The 26,824-nt window shown below is 31.9% G+C and overlaps 1 long non-coding RNA gene across 1 annotated transcript; it reads left to right on the top strand.

The window, feature by feature from the left end:
• Positions 1–2,280: 2,280 nt before the first annotated feature.
• Positions 2,281–2,719, top strand: LOC136972597 (uncharacterized). Its single transcript, XR_010880361.1, has 2 exons — positions 2,281–2,453; positions 2,599–2,719. It is a non-coding gene; the product is annotated as an uncharacterized lncRNA (long non-coding RNA).
• Positions 2,720–26,824: the final 24,105 nt, after the last annotated feature.

The raw sequence follows: 26,824 nt of genomic DNA on the forward strand, positions 1-26,824 counted from the left end.
GTGCCTGATTACGATAATAATCTATACGCCAGAAGTTTCTTAACGTTATTTGATAATATAGGATGCATTAATCACCATAAATATACTAATATATCTTACAAGGATTATAAAGATTTGTTCTGTACTGAACAATGTACTGTACATTGTTCATGTCTTTGAAAGCGTTTAAATGCTTGAAACAATATAACTCTAAATATTATATAATGAATTAATTTCACTACAACTAAAATTCAATTTGGGTTTAGGAATCTCTGGACAGGGTTGAACACTACCTTATTGGGGTTTTGGCTCTTGTAAAGATCCTAAAAATCCTAAAAGTTTTCCTTCATCTTTCTCACAACTGCTACTCGCGGTATAATTTAAATATTGGACACACAAATTAATTTTCAAACTGGTTTTACTTGCAGGGCATTTAGAACAGTTTGTTTAATTCGCAATACTTAGAAAAAATACAAAACAACTGGGATTCTTTCTGTATGCATAAATGTTAGCGTGTGTGAGTAGCACGATTTTGTTCATTTATTTTGAAGCATAACTCCTGTGCCTTTTGTGGAAAATTTCTGAAATTTGTTTATTAACCTTCGGGGTGCTTGGTGGGGTCTGATACGCCTGACTCATTTTCAAAAGTTCATAACTATTTTAATATTTGCGTTAGCGACTTAAGGTTATTAGTAGCTTCAGTTCTCTTCATGCGCTTGCGATCCCCACAAAATTTTTAGTATATCGCGCGATATCCTGCAAACAAGGCGTGTTTGAATAAGTGCTGGGCCTCACAGACCCCACCAGGTGCTCCGCGTTGCAACAATGTAAGTAATATTTTTTGTGTTTGTTTGATTTTTAACATGTTTACGTTGTCAGTAGATAAACGTTTAAGCAGCTAGCAGAAAGTCTGTAAAGAATGATCCAGATTTATTTGCATGGAACATGCAAAATTACTATGGGAAAATGCCTGAATTCTCGAGTTCAAATTTTAACTAAAGAAGATTAATTTTTATGCTTTAACAGATAGTTATATTATGTGCCATTAAAATGAAGCCAAAATACTTAAATTATAATGAGATTACATCATGATTTCTAGAAAAACAAAGTTAATATTTTTGTTACAACAAAAAAGTTAATGTTTTTATTATGTAGTCGTGTGAATAAATATTTCACGTAAATAAATAATTGTTTTATTCTAAATACGTCTTAATAAATCTGTTATATATATATATTAACATAATATTGGAATTATCTTTACAAGCCATATAATGTAGTGTTCTATTTTGAAGTCTCTGAGACCTCACCAGGCGCTTGGTGGAAATTTCTTCACCAGGCACCCCGAAGGTTAAGACATTCTGGTAGAATTACCTGGCGTGCAAAAGACCATTACAAATTTCTCTTCGAATTTTCCTTTTTTTTTTTAAAAAAAAAATACAGATAAAGATAACATTACTTTAGAATAAATAAATTAATACATGTCGAATTATTTAATTTTTATAATTTTATTTATTAGTGAAAAGCATTATTTAAACTATAAAAAGTTAAAACAATCCTGTTTCTAATGAATATTATTTTAATAAAATATCCTTTCTGAAATATTTTAAACCTATTAATGTTTTTACATAGCACGTGACGTAAAAACATGACAAAATCGTAATACCTCACGCGTTGTTAAAAATATCTTCCAACAATACGTAACGAATTGTTAAAATGTTTTGTTGTCTTTTTCTATTGTAAGTAGCCATTGTTAAGCGTGAATTTGTTCGAAAGAAAAGGCCGACAGGAATGTGACAGCCCTTTCGGTCCGCATCTTTGAGGCGCCGACAAGAGGTAAAGAGGATATTTTGTATGTATATTTGATCTCTCTATTTTAATTATGTCTCCATACTGAATACTGGACTTAATAGACTCAGGGAACTGCAACGTTGTAGTAGTTTGTTGTTCACGTAAGAAACACCTGAAATAATTTCTATCGGTCTTTAATCTGGTCATCTGCTGCATCAACTCTTCTATTCCCATTTTTCTGTTCATAAAACTTATCAAATGATAAATAAATTATAAAGTCAGTAATAAGGAAAAAAGGTAAACAAATATTTTTATTGTCTAAAAAATCTAAAAAATTAAAATTAGAAAAATGAAATAATAATGATAATGATGAAACTATTAATAGAGACGATCAGTATAATATTGAAAAGAATATTAAGTTGAATAAAAAATTTGATTACCCCTCAACTGCAGAGAGAGAAGAATGGTTGAAAAATTAATTATAAATTTAACAGATATAGAAGTGCCAAGGATTACCTACGCTTACTATCATATGGAAGTAACATGAATTTACCTATATTTACAAAAACTATTGATGTTGTGGCTGAAATAGAAAGTATGATTCAACGAATTCCGGGAAAACAGGAGGATAAAAATCAGTTAAGGAAACATTTAAGTAAAGATCTTCAAAAAATATAAAGGAAAAGGTGCGTACAAGAATTATATATTAGATAAAAAAGCAATTAAAACAAATAAGAAAATAAATAGATTAATTAACGTTCTTTAAAAATAAGCAAATTTCTATTATAAGGGCAGATAAATCTTATGCACTCATAATTATTAAAAATTCAGACTTACAAAAAAAGAAAAAACAAATAGTAGCTACAGATAAATATGAAGTTTTACCCAGCGATCCAACAGAAGACCTTAAAAAGAAACTAATTAAATTAATGAAAACATATAGAAAGGAGTTTACAAGCCAAGAATTTAAGAAGATCGTAAACTTTAATAATGTACGTATTCCGCAACTTAATGTTCGACGTAAAACACACAAGGTGGGACAGATTTTTAGACTTTTAGTGGATTTTAAATTTTCGGTATTATATAATTTGGAACATTATATTAAAAATTATTTGCAGTGTATAACCGACTCTAAATATACTATAAAAAATGCGGATCAATTGATTTCAAGATTAATGCAAGGTCAAAGTAGGGATTCTTACTAGATTCCTATCTTTGGATGTAAAATCTATGTATCCTTCAATAAATTGGATTTTTATTACGGAAAGTTTAAGTAAATATAATTTACCTTTTCATATTTTAAAATTTATTCAGTTTACTTTTAAAAATAATTAGTTTAAAATTTCTACAGAACATTATCGTCAAAGAGACGGGATTGCAATGGGATCGGTAATTGGCCCAAAACTTGCAGACATTTGTATGGCATCAGTAGATGAAAAAATTTTCCAGTTTCAAGGTATTGTTTTTTATGCTAGATATGTGGATGACATATTAGTTTTGTACGACTCAAATGATGTCACAGCTGAAAACATCAAGAATTATGCAAATAGTTTAAATAATAATATTAAATTTACTTATGAAGAAGAAAGAAATTATGAAATTAATTATTTAGATGTAACAATTACAAGACAAAATGAAACATTGTCGTTTCGTAAGTACGAAAAAATATGCAATAATAATAAGGTAATTAATTATAAATCATATTGTTCTATAGGAATAAAACGAAATGTTTTTTTGATGGAACTAAAGAAAATATTTAATAGAACAACTTTAAAAGAATATATTGAAATTGAAATTAAGAATCTTTTTAAAAAATATTTATTAAATGATTATCCACAACAGCTTATACATAAGTGGCATAGTACGTATATTAATAATAGATATAATGTTAAGAATAAAAAAAATAGAAAATTTATATATTAAAGTACCATACATCTCAAAATTTTATGAAAAATATAAACTTTATATTAAAGAATTATTTTCTGTCAACTTAGTAGGTGAACAAAGAAATAAATTAAACAAAGGCATTTGTTTGATTAATAAAGCAAATGAGACACAATCGAAGAATCTTTTGGAAGTGGCAGAAGTCGTATATGAATTGATGTGTACTTGTACAGAACGGAAATACTATGTTGGAGAAACAGGAAGAAAACTGGAAGTGAGGCTGAAAGAGCATGAGGCGGCAATCAGATTAAATAGAATAGAATCTCCGTGGCAACAGCACTGCAGTATAACAAATTGTATTATTGACCGAAATAATATTAAAATATTGTATAAAGTAAAAAATCTTGTAAAAAGGCGTATTATAAAACATTATTGTATTAAAGGACATGCGAATTGTATAAATTTAAATACCGGCGCATGTATTGATGCATGCTGGGATAGTGGCAACGTAACAGTGTAATATTTACTGAAGAGGCTGATAAGCGAAATATATATGGATAAAATAAAGTAAGAAATAGTGAAAGTGATTTACTGGTCTTTCTCTGTTTTTAAACTCTGTCGAAATCGGAATTAGAAAAGTGCATTTCACTTGTAGTTCTTAAGAGTTTTTTTAAAGGAAAAATTTCTTAGAATTTATTAATTTTAGGATTATTTGTGTCTTGCTTATTTCAGGCTCGCTTGGGTGAAGACAGAAGACGCCGACAAAAGATGAAAAGGCCTCTTAGCGTCCGGCATCTTAATGGCCTGCTTGGGTGAAGAAGAAGGCTCTCGGGAAAAAGGCAGATTGTGTCTCTTTTTATTAAATTCTGCGCAGCGCAAGTATTTTTAAAAAATGAGATTCGATATGACTTTGAAGTGAATTTTGTGCGTTTTACGATTCGCTATATTTATAGGTTTCCGTCTCTCTTCTGTCCGAAAATGGCAAATCTGAATATTTGCCATTTTCCATTAAGATGTGTGTTTTCATCTACATGAAAGTACAGTCTGACCAACTCAGGAAAATACTACGCTTAGGAGATGGACTAGTTTACTGACCACTGGCAGGAGTAAATATGCGTCATATGACTGGTTAGCACTGTTTAATTTCTATACCCATCAAGTATGTCAACCGGATGCCAGCTGACTCATGCCCGACATATACCTTACCCCTGCGAAGTATTAGTAAAGTAGTCCGAAGGAAAGTAGTCCTAAGGAAAGTGCCTTCCTGGATTGGTCAGACTGTAGGCAAGTATTGGTCCCAGCAGGGTACTGAATTTCGATCGAGACATTCGAAGAATAGGCGCTCGAAAGTCGAAACTTGACCGTTCGGAAAATTGTACATCTACAGGCAAACTAGAGATGAAAATGAATCTAGAGATGAAAATGAATCATTAATTCCTATATATTGTGATTATTTTTAAATATGTTATGATTTTGCTTGCGTCGAGATACATTACTTAGGTTTCTATAGTATATCGTTTGCTAGTCGCCAAGTGGTTACATCGTTAATTCAGTAAATGAATAAAGAAGAATTAAATTGACATATATTTCATGCAATTAATATCAGCTTTTAAATATTAATAAACTATATATACAAATAACGTCTGTATTTGGTCGATGAAATAAATATAATTTCTGTTAAAAATAAATGAATCGTGGAAAAACGTTTTAAAAATTAATGTAATATGCGATATTGAGGTAGAACAACCCATAAAAAGTATTGGGTGGGTAAAAAGACTATGGCGTATACCGTAACGTTATGGTGTAATATTTGTGAGTAAATTTTTAAAATTATCCTGTATTCTAAATTGGTTAATCTTTAATCATATCTTCGATACGCAGTAAGTTGGTATGAAGATATTTGTTATTTCTTTTTAAAAAATTTCTGTATTATCTACACTTTTTTTTTCGTTACAGTCTGAGAAGAGCAGCAATTTTCCACGTTCCGAACATGTAATGGTATAAATGAAGCTCCTTTTAATTGCGACATTTTTTGAATGAATAGTGTTAATTAAGAGCACGTCTATGTCGTGTTTATCTGATTAAAAAATCAAACGGAATTTTTGTAGTACAAGCCAGTTTTCACTTTTGTTGAATTGTAAGTGTTTAAAGTGTTTATTAATGATCTTATTTCCGTTGATTCTTCCCCCTAATCAGGTCAATTGTGTCAGATTAATTGTACTTTTTAAAAATTTTGTTTTATTGATAAATTTTTTTTCGTAACTATAGTATTAAAATTGGGATATTTGACTTTTATACGAATTATTTTTGTTAAAATTAAAACTTTTATTTGTAGTCAGAAGATCCAGTACTGGCATTTACTGTTTAATAAACATTTTTGATATTATACAGGATCGTTCCTTTGATGTTTTTGGACCCTGCAAATATGTATTTAACTGTTTTGTTCGATGAAGAGTTCGATTTAAATAGAACGCTTTTCCATTCTGATACTTTTTAATTTGTTGTTTCTTTAATAAAGTAATAACACTCAGCAACGAAAATCTTACCCGATGAGTACATATGTCAGTAATGTATTTTTCTGTATTTAATGAAAACTTTACGAAAGAATAAAAAATATTTTAAAAATCGCAAACGTAAAATGAAATACAAATTTTATTTTTAACATTTTAAATATATGTAGTTAATATAAAAGCTTTGAGTCAAACTATTTTTATCTGAAAGGAATCGTTCAATGAATCGACGTCTCCACCGTTAACATCTCTAGAATGAGGAGTAAAGCAATTATTGTAAATTTAATAAAACTACGGATGTTTTAATTGCATTATTATTATTATATTTTAAATGTGGATTACTTATATTAAGAAAACTTAACAAAATATTTCTTACCAATATAACAGGTAATGAATTTAAATCGTACTTCTTTTCAGCTTGCAATGCGGGATCCACACACTTTTGAAATTTCGTATATTCCTAAAATATACATTATATCACTATACTTAACTGTGATAAGTGATTTAAATTATATGTAATTATAACTTACCTCAGTAGATATGCCATTGCATAAGTATTCACTTATTTCATGTAGAGTATAGAATTTTTTCACTTGAAGCATGCAATTCTTAAATAATCCGAGTACCTAGGAACATTATAACGAAAAAAAAATGCAGATTACTTCAATTAGTTTGTATAGAAACCGTTAAAATTTTTAACTTACATGTTCGAATTTATTTTCTATGGCACAGAAGCGCAATGCTGCTTGACTTTCAATCTCTGAAATTCGTATCATATAAATTAATTCAGCTTTTTAGAAATTCCTACTGCTAATATACTTACTGCAATACATATTGACTAATTTATCTGCAAGTTGTCCTTCGGTAAATACCAGAAAGCATGCAGCAATCATTGCTTTAATAATTATCTTCATGGTTTTCTTTAATATGTCAGACTCGGTAAATTTATTATATGCACAACAATACTTTATATATATACTTTTAATATTATTAGGTTTTTAGGTTTATTAATATCGTAAATAAGTTATGATTGTGAAAGAAACAAAGCAGATTTTATTATTATTTAAATATATTTTCCTACGCTCTAATTAACGATTATATTCATCGATATTAAACTGAATGTTAATGATATGATTTATTATTATGCCGACTAATTAAATTATTCAAAATTGTAATAATAGTCGTCTCAAATTGAATGCAAATAAATTAAATTTAACCTATTGTAGAGAGTTTATGCAATGGTTTTTACTAGAGATGAAAATGAATCATTAATTCCTATATATTGTGATTATTTTTAAATATGTTATGATTTTGCTTGCGTCGAGATACATTATTTAGGTTTCTATAGTATATCGTTTGCTAGTCGCCAAGTGGTTACATCGTTAATTTAGTAAATGAATAAAGAAGAATTAAATTGATATTAATTGCATGAAATATATGTCAACTTTTAAATATTAGTAAACTATATATCATCACTTATATAATCAGTTCTCTACACGCAGATACAGCGGAACGACATGAATAATTTTTAAAATTTTCAAACATTTTACAAATATTTATATACCGGATGATGTGATAAAAGTAGAACTCGCGCTACTTCTTTCCACTTCTGGTTTCGTTTTATTTGGCATCAGGTGGGATGGACCAATTGTAAAAGGTATAAAGGATCCAGTTACGAAATGCTTAAGATTTCCAGCAAAAAACAAAATTGTGTGGACTTTTATGATATCAGCACTTTTTATATAATAAATTATTATGAACTAGCAGGTAGGCCCGGCGTTGCTCGGGCAAAAGTAACAATAGCGAAGATTAAGATTATTACATTATAGTCACAAAATAAAAGGAATTTCATCAACGAACTAAGTTTTTCTAAAAAAAGGTCGAATTTGAAAATCGAATGTTCTAATGTTGTTCGGTTTTCACGACGTGTTCTGATTATATCGTTCGGTTTTCCTGAAAGGTCAAGAGAAACCGAACTAATCTGTTTAAATTTGAAAATCGAATATGTTCCAACATATTACTCTTTTTCTTTTTCTTCCAGCACCCGTAAATCTTGCACGTCGCTTTCTCTTGTTCTCCATTGTTACTTAACACTTTGGTACTTAAATCTGGTACCCTAACTGTGCACCAAATTTCAATTTTCAACTCCTAACCGTTTTAGCGAATATTAAGATTATTACGTTATAGTCAACCTTACCTGTTTTCACAGAATGCAAGAATTGGGTTCTCCTTCTTTCCAGACTAATTACAGAATTTTTAGATAGGTCTAAAAATATGTTCGATTTCCCGCAAAAACGAAAAAAACTGCATCTGCGTCTTGCACGTCGCTTTCTCTTAACCCTTCCATTGTTACGTACAGTTTCATCAACGATGGAAGTGTTAAGACTTAATCCTGTCCCTCTCCCCGTGCAGAGAAATTTCGAAAAATCCCTTCTTAGTGTGCGTTCTCGTGACGTACCCTAACTGTGTACCAAATTTCAACTTTCAATCCCTAACCGTTTGTGCTCTTAACATTTCTATTGTTGACTCTTCCATTCTTAACGCTTCCATTGTTGACACTTCCATTGTTACTTAACACTTACGTTGTTACTTAAAATTTCCATTGTTGATGGAAGTGTTAAGACTTAATCCTGTCCCTCTCCCCGTGGGGAGGAATTTCGAAAAATCCGTTCTTAGTGTGCGTTTTCGTGACGTACCCTAACTGTGTACCAAATTTCTACTTTGAACTCCTAACCGTTTGGGCTCTGCGCTGATTATTATTATTATTATCAACTCGTCTCGATTATATATATAGATTGGCAAAAACCTTAATTTTGAGGGTAAAGATTAGTTTTATTTTTTTTAAAAAGTAAATGCTAAAAGCGAATAAAATCTTCATTAACTTCGATCTCATTTAATCTATTCACCCCACTGTCACAGAGGGGTGGATCGCATGTAATCTCGTACGGTGTCGGACTTAAATAAATTTCGCCACCAAATATTTAACAGCATGAATGCTTTAATGCACAAACCTCCCTGAAAAATTTCAGAAATTTTCCATAAAAAGTACGGGAGTAATTAAATAGAAACTGCAAGTGTAAGAAATTCATGTAAAAAAATCTGTAAATGTTTCAATAATTTTGCTAATTTTTTCCTATTAAATCCTCTATCCAATGCGTTAAAATAGGTCGTTACAGTAAATGATTTCTGTTTGTTGTTATTACAATTGAATATTTATAATTAAAATATTCTTTTGTTAATATTTTATACACGTTTCGTAATAAGACTCTTTATAATGAAATAATATTGATAAAATTCATTAATTACTATTTTATAAATTAATATTTTAATTAAGTTTTATTCATGTATATATAAAAATAATATGTAAATCACAAAAATAATTTGATTTAATATATATTTCTTTACGTAAATATATGATTTTATTTCCATGGGAAAGTTAAAAAGTAAAAGATGATATTTAATGATGAATCTGATTTTAATTTGAATTTAATGTGAAAGATGCTTTTGTGTTTCTTAATTGTTAAATTTGATATAGTTATGAATATTTATTAAGAATTATAATATACTTAAAAATTACAATTTTGAATTATCATAATTCACAAACCCTATCCGCAAGTAATCATTCTGTATGGACTTGTGTTTCTAATAATAGCAAAGTTATTTATCCAGCTGGAAGTACACCACATACAAGGTTGGTTCCCTTTCTCTTCATAAATTTTCGTCATGTGAAAATGAATGTAACTGGAACGGTTGAATACATGGTAAGTTTTCAGATGTGACTGATGCTGTTGGGACCTTAAAAACAAGTTGTAGAGTTTTGGGGGACTATATCTCGCGAAGGGTCACATTTAGAGATATGGTTCCTTTGACTTTTCTGCTTTTATGGACACATTCTACAGCTCTGTTAAAGTCTCAACTGCACATTGGCAAATTCTGCAGTTGTACCGAATAGATGGATAATCTCGATGCATCATGTTTTCATGTACTGTACATCGCATACAGCTTCAAACCACTTATAAAGAACTCCGGCTATTATGGCAACCAAACACAACATAATATCTACCTGAACTGGTATTATAACGCTCGTCTCCAATGAAAAACTAAAAATTGTAGACACACACTAACAAGTAGCAGTATCTTAATGGCTACCAAGACATACGCTCTTGTGTGACAGAGTTTAAACACACGTTTTGGAAACTTGTGGATATATAAATCGAAGGAGAAAGCATTCAACTCAACAAAAGTTTCTCAAAAAATAAATTAATTGAAATGGTCGAGGACTAATGATAGTATAAATAACCCAGATTATATTACATCTGACTCTGGAAATAAAGAGCGGGAGAAAAGATAAATTTGAAGATGACATTTTCTCTCCTCAAACTTTTTCATTACAAAGAATACATACATTTTAGAGCTTATATAGAGCTGTTTACTTAGATATTTCATACAATTTTAAGATAAAAAAGAAAAATATGATACTACTTACAATTATTAATTTTATATGACTACTCGGTTAATGTTACCTATGGTTCCAAAATGGCGGCTCGTCTCTGATTCCAGCAAATAGAAAAAAGAAAACAGTGGGACGCACGTTCTGACCTAACCTGATCTATTGTAATAATTTTGTTGGTAATAATTATGGTAATTTATTAGAATAGGTTAGGTTAGGTTGGTTAGGTTAGAACATGCGTCCTCGGGCCCACGAAAATTAAAAATTTGCATTTCTAATCGCAAATGCTATCTAGATTCCTGAAGTGCCGCCATAGGGTTACCAAGGTACACTTTAACCGATTATTTCGTAGTTTTAACCCTTCTGTTGTATTATATTATAGTATTTGATTTATATTTACCAAGGTTATCTTATGTAACAGTTTATCACGCCGAGTGACCAATGTAACACATTTTAAACGAGACGAGTTGATAATAATAATAATGATAATGATAATAATAATAATAATCAGTGCAGAGCCCAAACGGTAAGGAGTTGAAAGTTGAAATTTGGTACACAGTTAGGGTACGTCACGAGGACGCACACGAAGAAGGGATTTTTCGAAATTCCTCCCCACGGGGAAGAGGGACAGGATTAAGTCTTAACACTTCCATCAACAATGGACGTGTCAAGTAACAATGGAAGTGTCAAGAGAAAACGACGTGCAAGACGCAGATGCAGTTTTTTTAGTTTTTGCGGGAAATCGAACATATTTTTAAACCCATATATATATATATATATATATATATATATATATATATAATCGAGATGGGTTGATAATAAGAATAACAATAAGCGCGCAGAGCCCAAACAGTTAGGAATTGAAAATTGAAATTTGGTACACAGTTAGGCAGGCCCGGATCCAATAAGTGTGGGGCCCGATTGGATTTTTTTGCGGGGCCCTGTATATATTAAATATTTAAAAAAATGCAAATTCTATATATATATAAATCAAATGTCATGGATCATAAGATAGGTAAACTTCTACATACATTAAAAAATAAAAATGCACAAAATTCAAAAACAATTACATTTTCTATATTATAATGTATATATATTATAATAAACACAATAATAAATCTCATCCATCAATGCGAACTTAAAATAAATATATTTTTAATTATTTGAATAATTTATAATTTATCCTTTATCGTCAAAAGCAATTTGCTTTAAATTTCAAAAAGTAACTTTTTGTTAATTTTGGTGGTGATGCGGGGCCCCATCAAGTGCGGGGCCCGATTGGGCCCAATCGCTCCAATCGTCTCAAATCCGGGCCTGCAGTTAGGGTATGTCATGAGAACGTACACTAAGAACGGATTTTTCGAAATCCCACGCGGAGGAGAGGTTGATAACACTTTGCTCGGCGGGGAAGTTTAACAATGGAGTGTTAACAATGGAGGTGTCAATAATGGAAGTGCTAAGTAACAACGGAAGTGTTAAGAGAAAGCGACATGCAAGATTTACAGGAGCAGATGCGGTCTTTTGCGTTTTTGCGGGAATTCGAACATATTTTTAGATCATCTAAAAAATCTCTAATTAGACTGGAAACAAGGGGACCTAATTCTTGCAAAACTCCAAATATATAATGAAACTCCAAATATATAATGTACGATGGAATCCATCTATTTAAAGAATGCAGCCTTTTAATCACGTTGTAAACTATCATTTCTTTCTCTCCAATCAAAACCCAAATCTCGGAACCATATAACATTGTTGACTGTATAGATGACTAGAATAATTTTAACTTACTTTTCCCGTCTTCCAGTCAGTCAGACACACATGCTTTAATTATATTATCTATTCCAATATTAACGTTACTTTGAATATACAATTACATGCTATAAGAAACAACGATTAAATTGAAAAAAATACATCTAAATACTTGTACACATCAACAACTGATATTTTCTAATCCCGTCTCAACCAATTTTCACTTTTAGAATGTTTTTCTCTATTTCGGAATATCATTATTTTAGGTTTAACAACATTAACAGAAAGTTGTAACTGCTGTATTGCATTTCTGAAAAAATCAATCATTTTCTTCAGACGTATTGAAGAATCCGACAAGCAAATCATCTGCATATGTCACAACACGAAGAAGGCATTTTTTTGTTTTGTTAATTAATATCTCTGAAAGTCAACAGCTAAACTTACTTTCTTTACAACTGGCTTTATGCTCTACAAAAACTATTTTCACTACATCATGTGACTCACTCAGTACGTAACGCAACACTGCCTCATTAGACTTATTACTTTTCGAATGACATATTCGAAAATAGCTTAGATGTACAGTACTTAAGCAGCGTAAGCACAAGGCGATTTTTCTGCTAGTCTTTGTCTGTGATGGTGACTTTTAGCAAAAGGTCATTAGATCCCGAGAGCTGCGATTTGCAGTGTTATTTATTCCGTGTTTTCGTTTATTAGTCGACAGTAGTGTTCTTTAGTCGATTGATAGTTGGTTCTTCAACTTTGGTAAAAAATATTTTGTTTTACGGGTGTTTACATTTGGCGAGGCTTCAGAGTCTGCAGTTTAGCTTAGGCGTAGCAGAGACTTGCTTGCTTTTGCTTTAAATTTAGGTTTTCTTGCTCTGTGTTTGTACAGTTTGAAAAGAAGAAGAACCACGGGACAGCGTTTGAGGATGTGTCTGTGCTAGCTCCAGTGTTAACCGTTATTTCTGCCGGATATTTTGGATTACCACTGACTTCTGAATGATCATCTCGTCCAGTACGTCAACTCGGTTCGTTCAATGTACTTTTTGTGTCAATATCTTAATTAGGGGAAGAAAATTAATTTCGAAGTTCTTGGTTTTCGATCGGTTCTAGCTAATGGAAGAGAAATTTGGGGGGGCGTACCAGAGGGTTTTATGCAGCTAAGATCCTGTTAGTTGCCCCTAAAGTGGAGTTAGGATTGATGAGTTATTTGTTAAGTTACGGCGATTTATATATATATATATTATATATATAAACTTGTATGGGTAATTTTCGAACTTAAAACGATCATTAAAACTGTTTAATGCTTTATTTTAATGGTCGTAACCTACTTTCTAACGGTTCTGCTTTAAATCCTACCGGTTTTTTAACGTTTTTTATCTTCATTGTTGCAATTGGTTTCTTTCTTTTGACTGTTCGAACTTGTCATTGTTGTAACGGACATTTCGCACTCAGAAATGTTCCGCATTTTTTAAAATTTATTAGTTAAGTTCTCATTTGCGTTATCGTGTTTTCACGACAGGACTGCAGTATTAATCGGAATCAGAATAGCTCGCATTACTTAGTACTTTTGTGGGTGTTTGATGGCGACGTGCAGTTCCTCGTATTTTCTTGATGAGGTGTTCAAGCTTCTCGATGAGCTTCAGAGTTACCTAGCTAGGAAAAGCAATAGGAAGTTGGGCTCAGGAGTTCATTCGCGGCTTAACATTCCAGTTCCAGTGATTGATTTATCTAGCGAGTTCCACGGTGTCATCTTGTTCTGTTCCCGATTCCATTGGCACTCGGTTAGATTTGCTTTTCACCAAGGTTGATTTCGCTGCCGCGTTTGCTCTTGATTAAAAAAAATATGTAATGTTTTTGTCGCACAGAACTAAACAATATTCTTTCTTCGTATTAAGTTTGTCGCTTATTAAAAGCATTAAAACTTCGTCTACATCGCCGTAAGTAAATTGCAGAATTTTTCCAGAAAACTTAAAATATTTAATTAATTATTAATAAAGTATACGTATAATTTTTTTTTTGGTACTTTATCAACATCCTCGAGTGCTGCCGGATGAATAATTATCTCTAAATACACTTCTGTCCGGAAGATCGTTCACTTCTATTTGCGATAAACCGCCTGTTTACTTAACTAATTATTAAATTTCCACAAAATTAAATGAACATATAAGCACATTAACGTACAAAATTGACATTGTTGATTGAAAAAAAGTTATGCTTTACTGTTTGAGATTATAATAGAAATTATTCAATAAATATACCGTAACTAAAACAAAGTTTCATTTTATATTTAATTTATTAATATATTATTATAATATAGTCGATCAATTATTACATAATGGCTTGTTTATTTGTAAAATTAAAAATTTAAATTTAGATAAAGAAATTTATAAAAACTTTATGAACACATAATTCTGCTATATTTTTTCTTTTCTGTTACTTTCCGCCTTACATTACATTTCAAAACAAGAGACGAAAATTTAGTAATTAAACAAATTTGTTTTTGTTATTTTGAAGATAGTTTTAGTAAATAATATCACCTAATTTAGACTACAAACAAGTTATAAGTAAATAAATAACGTCACACGGAGTCTTTATCAAAAATATAAAACGAACGGAACGTCGTGTATAGGTCGATTATAATTCGATGTGAAGTAGATGTTAAAGGATAAACAAGAAATCATTCGGTAAGTATTCGTTTTATTTAAAGTAATTTATTCGAATTTCATCAAAATGAATATTTTCCGAGTTCGTTCAACTTTCTCGTCATAAAAAAATTAGCTCTAGATTGAATTTTTAACTAAATCTGCGCCTGTGTAAAATATTTTTATTTTTAATGTACAGAAATTAAACCAGAAATAGATTTTAATATCGATATAATAATTTTTAGTCTTTCTCATCAAAGCTTTATCGTCGTAACAAAGAAGACGAGTCGAGTGTTTTTGTAATTATTCCTTTATTAATCTGATTAATCACTAACATTTACTTTAATTAGTGGAATAATTTATATAATCTCGTGCATTTAAATAATGTTTTCGTGTGAACACTTCGAGATGTATTTTAAATTTAATATTTACTTAAATGCTAGCTTTTAAAATCGTTATTGAAAATTCAGCAACGAGTTACTTGACTTTCCTGACATTGCCTGGTGCTATTTGTTACGATATTTTGTAAAAATGAACGTTTACATTTTTAATTATTAAACAACAAAATAACTTAATTTTTAGGATAATGTCTTATAAAGAATTGTAAATGTTATTAACGGTTGAAATCATAATTACTGTGACCCTACTCGAGATATGACACGCCTTCTTTTACATTCCCACCATCTCCAAGTTTAACCATTTAAATTTAATACCGTCGACTCCCCCACACGCAACCCTCCCAGAGAAATCTCAGAAATGTTCGACAAAATACACAGATTATAGAAATTCGAACTTATAACAATAGTGTATATTTAATTTATTAATGTATTATTATAATATAGTCGATCAATTATTACATAATGGCTTGTTTATTTGTTTCGTTTTTAAAGACGTTTTTAAAGAATTACTATAATTAAATTATGTTTTTAACGTATGATAATAGTCGTTGTTATGTCGAATATATGGTGGATTGGAAATTTTAATTAATGTTACGAGTGGCCTTCAAGGTGAATATCTTTCATTTAAAATTGTTTTAAAAATGCAGCGACAGAACGTTAATGCATTTTTATAAACCTTTTATTATCGTGTTGACGTTGCGACGCGTAAACACACTACGTTCAGAAATATTTACGAGGTTTATTGGCATAAGGGTCAGAAAATGAACGATATCTATACTCTTTTCAATCAGAAATATTATTGGCTTGACTTCTTACCCCTGACCTTTAACATATACAGTGTTAACTCGTACTTCGAACGGTTCGAAGTTCCAACGACCTACTGGAATGAATTAAATTCGAACTACCCGTCACCGCTGTATTTAATGTAATTTAACTTTTACCTGTGATAAAGATTATATTACTTCATTTTTTCAGAAGTTATTTAATAACTTAATTTTTATATTTATTAACAATAGCCCAATGAAGAATATTAAAGAAAACGACAATAAAATTCAAATAAAAATAGTCTACTTTCTGATACTGCTGCAGTTCTTTCTTTTCCTCGTACAACCGTTTATATTCATCTATTTACTTCAGTATTTTAATATTCGAATGGCTTCACTCGATACCGAAGACGGCAATGTCAAGTCTCGGAAAACTAACGATGACAATGAAAACACTATTGGTCACCAAGTTTACAAAAGGGAAATTTCTTCACCAATCGAAAAAGAATGCCAAGAGAATTGTCCTCTGACACTAAAGTCATCCGAAAGAAACGTCGATACGATAACGATAAAAAGATATTGGAATATCAAAGTAAGCGTTTAGTAAAACACGTAATAAAGAACACAATGCATTAACAGCATTGTGTTCTTTAGTATTATTTTAAATTGTGTATCGCATTCATTATTGTAGAAACCTGGTATCTTAGAATATTGTTTTACTGCCGATGACTTTTGTGGAAGAAAAAGAAAAGGTATTTCTTTTATTAAATATATTATTTATATATAGATTTGTCTGTAGAATTATATACATACTGGAATACATAGTGGAATTATATACACAATGGAATATACATAAATGCTGAGAATACAATAGGTATTGTTGCATTTATTATCTACTTGTTAGAGAGGTAAAACTTTTTGTGTTGCCCGAACAATGTCAGTTAAGTTGATGGTTTCGATCCCCGTTACTATTATTTTGTGTTGTGTTTTTAATGTGTGTTCGTCAGTCAGTGTAAAGATTAAACGAAATGCTAACTGCGATCGTTATTATAACGACTTCGAACTATTGTCTTTGCGATTTAAACGTAGAAATTAATTGTAAACATTTCAAAGTTTTTAATTGTCATTTTAATCGATCGATTTATGTTAAATATGTTTTAATGAGGTTCGAATTGAAAAAGTCACAGACATATAAATTCACGCAATCATCTGTCTGTCTTTCTTTAATCTGGAGAAAGAAATGAGGTAGATGAAAGCCGAAATTACAAAACGAAACACGATTAACCTGTCACGACTAAATCGCTTTGTGTCTGACGTGTTTGTATAGTTAATTGGGGCCGACTTCTCCCACGCTTTTCACTTTTTCTGTCCGACTTTATATAGTGGAAAACTTTCTCGAGCTTATGTATGGACAGGCAGACGGGCGGACGGACGAACAACAGTGAAAATTCATCAGTCTACAATGTTTTAAAATTCAAGCTCTATATATATATGCAGGTTAAAGGTGATTACAGGTTAAAGAGGAGAGGGATAAAGGGGTCTTGTGTATCTGAAGCAGCGTCAGACTTAATGACGATTTTACTTGTTATTAGCATTTAGGATTTTATACAACACCTATTCTTACCTTCAAAATTTGTGTAATTTATTATCATTTTATTATACATGTGACGTTTTTCTAAAATAAATATACATAAACATAAATATTGAATGGGCATTTCTCTTTTCAGATTGCATTCTCAAAGATATTCCAGATTATGAGACTTTTCAATATAAGTACTTTAATATTGAAATAAAAGGACTAATCAAATTCATAAATATCGAACAGGGTCCCAAAGACAATTTTAAAATTTGGATAAAACACCGACATTATCCTCTTATGAAACAATATGAAATAAACGAGAATTCGGAAGTTAAAATACTTAAGGAGTTCGAATTACCCAACGAAATGTTAAACTGGGGAATTATCGAATCAAATGAAAATTTCTACAGTCGACATGCAAATCGCTCGGAACAAAGAATTGCCAAGTATAGCATTCGGGCTGAGAAATTGATCATTGGAAATACATTCGATTTCGTCGAGGACGTTTTACGTGTATTTCTACGACCAGCTGAAAACTATTTCTGGGCATTTGATTTAATAAATAGAACAGCAAATCTTTACCAGGCGTATAAAATGGATTTGCGAGATTTAAAAGTTTTGTCAAAGGAGAATTTTACTTTAAGTATAGATAATAAGTGTAAATACTGGAACATGTTTGTCGCTTACGATAAGGTGTATTGCGTCAAGTATGACGATTTTAAGGTTTATCTTTCGTCGAATTTCAATGAAACACTAATGACATACATTGATCTACACGAGAAACCACAGGGGCACTACTTTTCGGACATGGTCTATAATGTTAATGAACAAAACCTTTATGTAGTGTGGCGTGAGCCACGCTCTATTAATTACACTATTTTTGTAAAAAAGTTACAATTCAATTGTTAAGATGAAGACTGAGGAGTTTGGTCATAATTTGAATTACAGTCAAACCTGTTTTTATGCGGGGGATAGGGACTGCATTAAAAAAGACGCATTAAAAAAATCGCACGAAACTTCACGAATGGCTGTAAAAAATAGTTTTCGCAACACAATTAAAAAATATTTTTTTATGCGGTCAACAGGGACCGCATAAAAAAAGTCTCACGTAGAAAATAACTCAAAACCGTACGAAATAGAATTTATTGACAACAGATGTCAGCACTTGACTGCATCGTCTGGTCTATCGTCTGCTTTACATATTTTTGTCCAGGTGGTGTTTTGTTGACTTAAAAAGTAAATTATTTCATTTTTCGCATATTCATGCAATAATATTACTATAATAAGTGCATTTATGCTATAATAAGTTTATTTAGCTATAATAAGTCAACGTAAGACATGACGAATCGCACGAGACTAGTCGCCAACTATACCGCACAAATTAAAAATTCGCATTAAAAAAATCGCACAAATAAAAATCGCACAAATAAAAATCGCACATAAAAAGAGCGCATAAAAACAGGAGTTTGATCATAATTTGAATTATTTTCCTAGCTTTTTAATTAATCTCTGACAAAAAGTCGTTTGTACTAATGATTTATTGGTATGAAATATTAATAAATATGTTATCTGCTTAGTTTCTTGGTGTATAAATAACACCGTCAGCTTTAACTTATACGGTAAAAGAAGCTATCGACAAGTTGCTTACCTATCCCGGTGACATTTACTGCCGCCATCGGTTATGATATTTTATTTTTTTTAAAATTTATATATCTTTAATTACTATACGTTTAAAATGCTTAATTCTAATGGTAGGATAGTTATTATAAAAATTTTTTCAATACTACTGGGCAAGTATTTGATGGGATTTCGTCACAATGGTGAGATGCAACTTTTAACCATATTTTTAATTTACTTTATTAAAAATATGTGTGTGAGATCGGGGAGGGGGTCCGAATAAGTCGTAACCCCTCTCGATTATCACCAATATGTGAATTCAAGGAGGTAGGAGGAAGTCGTATCTCCCCTTTCTGGTAACGCACTTGTCAGGGATGGCTGTTTCGTTCGTTAGCGTTACGCGAGTGGATAGGAGGTGAGATGGGGTCGACGTAAGGCGAAGCGATATTCGAGACACACAGGAGACCATTTAACAATAAAAAGAAGATTTATTAAAGTTAACGAAGACACACATACAAATTCTGACTAAATTCCCTATGACGCGTAGGGGTCGAGAGAGAGCTTACAGATTCGGTTCATACCTCATTATTTCTTCCTGATATAGTTATCACTTGGATATCCTCGATGTGGAGATTATTATCCGAATTAGGCACGGTTTATATAGTCGCGACTTAGCGCGGAGACGTTAGGACAAGAGGTCCGAGTCGGGGACGACGAGCGACGGCGTTTTGTCCGGCAGATGATAAGAGACTCCCCGAGGGGGGGAAGTGAGTGTCTTTTATAGCCTTTGGCTGGGAAAATCGGTCACGTGATCGTGGGTGGATGGCGATCGGGGTCATAGGTGCTCCCGGGACTAAAAATATATGACGAGTTCGAACGTTAACTGTCAACAATCCTTTGTTCTTAAGCTTTTAACGGATCATCTTGCAACCCTAGTTTATAGTTAAACGGCCGGGGACGCATATTTGCTCGTCCGGGACCGTTTCTAGACAGGATGTTTATAGGAAGGGAAAATTCCTAAAACGAATTATTACAAAAAGTGACTTTGGTGGAATTCCAGATCTCACATATGCTTTTCACCTGAAATTAGTAGTGCCTTGTCCCTGTACATCATACATTTAACAATAGAATTGTGCCGGTAATTTATCGAATACCTTTCAAAGAAAAATTTTGAATTGAAATAACGTGAATTCCGAATTATATCGGAAGTTCATTTATAGTTAATTGGGCCTCTTGCCAGTAAGGTTTTTATATCCAGTCTTGAATTTCATATGTCTAACTCCCTTAACGAAATTAAGGAAAGAAAGACAGGTAACAGTGGGCATTTCTAAATTTACAATTTCTTCAAATTGTAGATGAATAACGTTTAAAATCGTTATTAAGCCGACATACTCAAAATATAGCACTATCCCCTTTATTTCATTATCCCTCGACCTTAAACCATCAAAATTTAATGGCACCGATCCCCTAATACGCAAATATCCAAGCAAAATTCAGAAATTTTCGACAAATAGCGCAAAAGTTAGCACTTCCAATAGGTTGAACAAAATCTTGTCATACACACACACACACTAACACCCATACAGAAATTACCCCCGAATTTTATAAATTTCTTTACGTTTCGTGGTGAACTGAGTCCAAAAACGTAAAAATCTGGATGGGATCATTTTATGACTAAATGCCATACTTTATTATATATAACAACCGAAAATCTAATAATAAATACCGGTACTATCTAGTAAAGAGTTACTTTAACCTAATTTTCAGCTTTATCAGAAAAAGAATCTAATAAAAATAGGCAAAACCTCGAAGTTTCATTATGTTTTCACAAAACATATGGTCATATGCCGTAGTAAAGCTAGGCGCTCAATAACCAAGTGTATTGTAATCACGTAACTGAGATGGTGAAATCGAAATATTACGATCGATCATTACAAATTTAGCTTAAAATAGTTGTTTCTTATAAAACTGCTGCTCAAACAAACTACAGAAAGAGAGCACGGATAAACTGACTGCGTTATAATAAGATTCTCTTTTAATGGAATCCTACAAATAAAACAAACAAACAGAATAAAATTGAAAACTTTAAAGAGTGCAGTTATAATTATGCGAACTGCTCCGATTTAATACACAGCTTAAGAAAACATTACTTAAGAAATACATCGTGGAAAAAATATTATAACTTTCTAAATATTATACATGTTGGTCTACTTTTTCGATATAAATTAATACAAATAAAAATAAATATTTATATTAAATAAACATAAATAATTTTAGGAAGTGAACATAACACAGATGAAAAAGTTATTATTTTGCACGATTATTTAGTTTTACAGGGTGACAATAATTAACCCGTACAAAGTTTGTAGCAATGCTGCACCTGAACTTTTTTACTGTCACCAATTTACATAATATTGTTTAATTCTCCATGATTTCCTGCCCGTGTAGATATACTTTCGATGTAATAAGGGTTAGTTCTTTATTTTTTTAATGGTGTCGAACAAATGTTGTGCAATTTTGGAGCTATTCCGGCAAGGAAAGCATCAATGTGAAATTGTTCGTCTGCTCGGTGTTCCAAAAATGACAGTCTCAGATGCAGTTCGGCGATTCAAGGAGCTTGGCCACAATGGTGACCGTCCCGGACGTGGAAGAAAGCGCACTGTCAACACGTCTAGGAACCGCAAGATCATCACAAAGTGAGTTGACTGACATGCGAAGGTCTCCATGAGAAAAATTGCTCGTGAGATCAGAATCAATCGCAAATCGGTGCGGTTAATGGCGAAAAAGGAACTCGTACTCAAGCCCTACAAGTTCCAAAAGATTCAGCTCCTCACCGATGAAAACAAGTGCGTGAGACTCCAAAGATCCCGTTAACTCAAGCGTCGGGCCGCAGGTCGACAATGGGAGTGCATTCTCTTCACAGACGAGAAGCTTTTCTCCGTACAACCATCAAAACGACAGGAACTGGTCCGCGGGGGCTCCTGGACGCTCAGCCGTCATCGAACATCACAAAATCCAATGTCAGTCATGGTTTGGGGCGGAATTTGTGCGAGCGGCAAGACACCCCTTGTTTTCGTCGATCAAGGGGCCAAAATCAATCAAGATGTGTACCACCATGACATTCTCGAGGCTGTGGTACTTCTGTGGGCTCAGCAGCATTTTGGCAGTGCGAAATGGACGTTTCAGCAGGACTCGGCGCCGACACACAGGGCGAAGAAGACTCAGGAGTGTGCAAGGCTCATTTTCCCGATTTCATCTCGTCTGCGGAATGGCCACCGTACTCGCCGAATCTGAACCCAATGGACTACAGTGTGTGGTCCATTTTGGAGGCCAGGGTCTGTTCTAAGCGCCATGAAAGTTTGGAGTCGCTGAAGCAATCTTTGCGCTGAGAGTGAGACAAACTGTCTCCAGAAGAGCGCGGCCCATCGCTGAGAATTTCAAAACGCGTTTGGGGCTCTGCATCAAAGCAAAAGTAGGCCACTTTAAAACTGGCTGAATATCCGATTAATACGTAAAGTATTGTCACTGTTATATGCTGTTGTTTTGCTAATTTTCATTTCTTTAATAAATTTATGATACAAAAAACTTGTACGGGTTAATTATTGTCACCCTGTATAATCTTTATATATTAACATACCTCCACGCCGCCACACTTTCTCTTGAGTTTTCTTCGACTTGTTGACATACAAGACGTTGTAAGTAAATTGCTCAATTTGTCCAGAAAATTTAAAATATTTAATTACTAGCAGGTAGACCCGGCGTTGCTCGGGCAAAAGTAACGATAGCGAAGATTAAGATTATTACGTTATAGTCAACCTTACCCGTTTTCACAAAATGCAAGAATTGGGTCCCCCCGTTTCCAGACTAATTAGAGAATTTTTAGTGGGTCTAAAAACATGTTCGATTTCCCTCAAAAACGAAAAAAACTGCGTCTGCGTTTTGCACGTCGCTTTCTCTTAACAATTCCATTGTTACGTAACACTTCCATTGTTGACACTTCCATTGTTGATGGAAGTGTTAGGACTTAATCCTGTCCCTCTCCCCGTAGGGAGGAATTTTGAAAAATCTCTTCTTAGTGTGCGTTCTCGTGACGTACCCTAACTGTGTACCAAATTTCAACTTTCAACTCCTAACTGTTTGGGCTCTGCACTGATTATTATTATTATCAACTCGTCTCCATAATGTATATAGAAGCCTTAATCTTGTCCCTCTCCCCCGTGGGGAGGAATTTCGAAAAATCCCTTTTTAGGGTTGATTTACACACAGCAGTGACGTGCCGGCACAGTGACCGTTTGGTGCATAAACATCGATAAATATCACACATAACCAATCAGAATTTTATCTATGACACGTGATCTGTATTCTGTCAATCATATAAGTGTCGTACATGAAATTCTGATTGGCTATGTGTGATATTTATCGATGCTTACTGCACTGTGCTGACACGTCACTGTTGTGCGTAAATCGGCCCTTAGCGTGAATTCTCGTGACGTACCCTGTGTACCAAATTTCAACTTTCAACTCCTTTCAACTCCTAATTTCAGGTACGAATGATTTTTTTTCTTAATTTATCAACTCCAGGAATGCTGCCGGACAGAGTAAGTATCTGCAAATACATTTCTGTCTGGAAGGTCATTCACAAGTTTTCTTTTGTAATAAGCCGCGTGTTTATTTAACTATTAAATTTTTACAAAATTATACGTACAATAAAGTACAAAATTGACATTGTTGATTGAAAGAATATTATCAATTACTATTTGGAATTATAATAGAAAATTTTATTTAGTGAATGAACTGTAACTAAAACAAAGTTAGGTTAATGTTACTTATGGTTCCAAAATGGCGGCTCATCTCTGATTCCAGCAAATAGAAGAAGGGAAACAGTGAGGACGTTCTAACCCGCACGTTCTAACCTAACCTAACGTATTCTAAATAAATTACCATAATTATTACCAACAAAATTATTAGAATAGGTTAGGTTAGGTTAGAACGTGCATCCCCACTGTTTCCTTTCTATTTGCTGAAATCAGAGACGAACCGCCATTTTGGAACCATGGGTAACATTAACCGAAAGGGTTACACATCACAAACAATTATTACGAAAATCTGTTTTATATTATAAAATATTTATATTATATTTTATAATATAACAGTAAAAATATAATATTATGAAAATAATATAATATAAATTTATATTTTATATTATACAATATGAAACAGATTTACCTTCTATATTTTATTTATTAATTTCATAATAATTTGAATAAATATTTCAAGGAAAACACTACAAATTTTATTATTAATTTTTACTGTTTTTTCTTTTTCTTTTACTTTTAAACACGAAGTTACTTTTAATTTAATAATAAACTAAATTTATGATTATCATTTGAGTTATATTTTGACATTATTTTATTTATTTATTTATACAAATCTTAAATCTCCTAATGCTATAGATTTAGACTTGTTAAAGTAATTTACTTAGGAGAAAATTACAATTTGACTTTTGTATGATTTTGTGAAAAACGTTTCATTTAATTTTTGCAAAAAATGTAAATTTAATATTACGATTTACAATAAACTATGTGTATTGTGCTGCGATTTGTAAGAGTTGTAGACAAATAATTTCTATTCTCATTCGTCTGTTTGTGTGTTTGTCTGTCCTGCCTTCATCTTAAGAACCTAGTCAGATACAACAATGTTTGAGACCTGATATAGAACGACGAAGATCGGCACGCCCGCATAAACTATATTATAACTTCCGATAGAAATTAAACTCACGTTACTTCAATTCAGGCATTTTTTTCCGAATGGCACTAGATAGATAAAGGGCATAACTGGTAACAGGAAAAGTATTACGTACAGGGGCAAAAAAACTACTAATTGGAAAGGAAGAACATATATTTTAAATTACAAATATAATTAAAAATTGCAGCCCAGCATTGTGCCGTTGTCACAATAAATATAAGCTCCTTTCTGTATTCTTAGTTCTGCAGTCGATTTCTTTATTTATTAATGGTTCGTTTATTTTGTAACAATTACAATTTTAATTTAGATGACAAAAGTACTGTAATTAAAACTTTATGAACATACTAGCTGTTACCCGCGGCTTCGCTCGCGCGGATTTTGCAAGCAAACCCTATTTACATTCAATATTTTAACAACCATAGTAATTGTTATTTAACACCTACCGCTGAGAATGATGAGAATTGCTGAAAATCAAACGAACTGTTTTTAATTTCATAAATTTTCTGGAACGTTTACAATCGTTCTATAATCGAACTAATATGCAAAAACAAATTCGAATTTAAAACGGTTCAAACATTTGGTTAAAAAATTGAAATATATAAAAAATATTTATAACAATGTTTGAAATGTTATCAATTTAATACTCCTAAGTACTCAATAAAGACTAAACGTAATTAAAAACAAAAAATCGCATCTAAAATAGTACAGTTAAAGCCATTCTTCAGGTTAAGACTTAATGCTGTCCCTCTCCCCCTGCGGGGGGAATTTCGAAAAATTCCTTCTCAGTGTGCATTTTCATGACGTACCCTAACTGTGTACCAAATTTCACCTCTAGTTTCTGGAACTTTCTAGAAAAAACTGGAAAATTCTCATTGAAGCGTCACACATTTTCCAAGTCAACCACTTTCAACGCTCATATCTCCCACACCCTTACAGCTATCGAGACGCAACCACCATAGTGCACGATGGGAGACTTGGGGCTACTACCACACACAAACACCATTCATGTGCGATGTGTAATTTTGGCTACAGAGTGAGATATAGGCACAAACACGTCCATATATATATATAATTCTGGTTTATTTTAATTCTTCTATTATTTTACATTTCGAATCAATGGAAAAAATTTCGTAATTAAATCAATCTGTTTTCCATATTTTAAACTTAGTTTTAATAACCAATATCAGCTAATTTAGAATAACAACAAGCTGTAAGTATATCAACGACGTCACACTGAGTCATTATCAAAAATATAAAACGAACGGAAACTTATGTTTAGGTTGATTAAAATTCGAAGTATAAGTGTAAAGTGTAGAAGACCATACACGAATTCACTTGGTAAGTATTTTTTTTATATAAAGGAACATTCGAATTTAATCAAAATGAATATTTTCCGATTTTTTGCAATTTTTTTGTTATTAAACAATTACAGTTTTAAATTTAAAATTAGCTCTATATTAAATTTTATAACTAAAACTTGCGCATTATTGCTTCCAATGTACAGATATTAAAGTAAAAATAGATATTAATATCGATACAATAATGTTAGAATCGTTCCCATCAAAGCTTTATCTTTGTAAATAATTTATATAATTACTTCAATTTAAATAATGTTTTCGTGTAAACACATTGGTGTGTATATTAACTTTATTATTTATTAAATTATTAGCATCTAAAATTGTTATGAAAAGTTCAGCAACGGGTGGCTAAACTTTT

The sequence above is a fragment of the Centruroides vittatus genome, unplaced genomic scaffold (genome assembly GCF_030686945.1).
Source record: "Centruroides vittatus isolate TY-2023 unplaced genomic scaffold, ASM3068694v2 contig_298, whole genome shotgun sequence".
Classification (NCBI taxonomy): Eukaryota; Metazoa; Arthropoda; class Arachnida; order Scorpiones; family Buthidae; genus Centruroides; species Centruroides vittatus.